The sequence below is a fragment of the Octopus bimaculoides genome, chromosome 12 (genome assembly GCF_001194135.2).
Source record: "Octopus bimaculoides isolate UCB-OBI-ISO-001 chromosome 12, ASM119413v2, whole genome shotgun sequence".
Taxonomy (NCBI): Eukaryota; Metazoa; Mollusca; class Cephalopoda; order Octopoda; family Octopodidae; genus Octopus; species Octopus bimaculoides.
In genome coordinates, this window is record NC_068992.1 from 4195884 (window position 1) to 4197391 (window position 1508).

The window sequence follows — 1508 nt, forward strand, 5'->3', positions numbered from 1 at the left end:
TATATATATATATATATATATATATATATATGTATACTATACAGGTTGTATGTATTATTTCATAGCTTGATACTACGTGGTTTGAGATCACCGTTGACAGGCTCAACATATTCAACGTATATTTTAAATAAAATGCAGTATGCAAAATAGTAGCCCCAGGTTTTTGTCATTACTGTCATTGTTCAGTATATAAATCGATTGGCTGTTTGCTTCTCTGGGATTTGTCAACTTGAAGTAGACGCCTCTGCTGAGAATCTAATATGTGTCGAAATCGATTTAGCGAAACGAAATCGTCTGTGAAAAGAAATGAGATCCTCTCCAACAGCTACATATATCTCTGTGAATTATATACAACATATATCTCTGTCATCTATATACAAGGTTGGCCAAGAGTCATCTGACAGTAAATCAAACCCATTGAATTCCAAGATTTATTTATGTTTAACAACTGAATGAATTTAATAAAAGCATCTAAATATGAGACATCAAGAAAATTGTTCAAACTGAAGTCTTTCTTGAGCGACACAATTTGCCAATCGAGTCAATACAGAATTAGAGATAGTATTTATGGAATTTTGATTTACTGTTGGGTGAACTTTTGGCTACCATGAATATACACACAGAAACACACATATACTTAATTACACACACACACACACACACACACACACACATATATATATGTGTATATTTGTGCATATACATGCATAAAGACAACACATATGTACGTGCATAAATGTTTGCATAGATTCCGGTAAGATACAAAGCGTGATTTGCCAATATGAAAGTGCAGGAAAAAAAGTTTTAATGAGAAAAAATTCTATGATATAATAAAAAAGAAATTGCTGTAAAAATCGCTTTGAATATATTTGAATATTAAATAATATATTTTAATTATGCAAGTGGAATGCTAAATAGAAGTGAATTTCTGTATTTTCAAGGGAAATAACTCATTGATTTAGTTACCTCCCTTGTATATTATCTTTCTCATTATTATTATGTATTTATTTTTTCTTGTCTTTAATAGTACTTGTATGGATAGGTGGCTATATATCGTTTATCTTTTCTCTTTCAGTCGTTTCACTCCGGCCATGCTAGAACATCGCCTTTTAGTGTTTTTAGTCCAACAAATCGACCTTCTATTCTTTAAAGCCTGGTACTTATTCTATCGTACTCTTTTGTCGCTAAGCTATGAGAACGTAATCACACCGACACCGGCTGTCAAGTGGTGGGCGGGGGCCAAACACAGACACAAGGAGAAACAGACAGACAGACAGACCCCCCCACACACACACACAGATGCATACAGGTTTCTTTCAGTTTCCGCCTTCGAAATCCATTCATAATTTTATGGTCGGCTCTAGGCTATAGTAGAAGACTGTTGCCCAAGGTGCCAGGCAAAGGGACTGAACCAAGAACCATTTGGTTGGGAAGCAAGCTTCTTTCCACGAAGCCATTTCTGCGCCGAGAGATAGAGAGAGAGAGAGAGAGAGAGAGAGAGAGAGAGA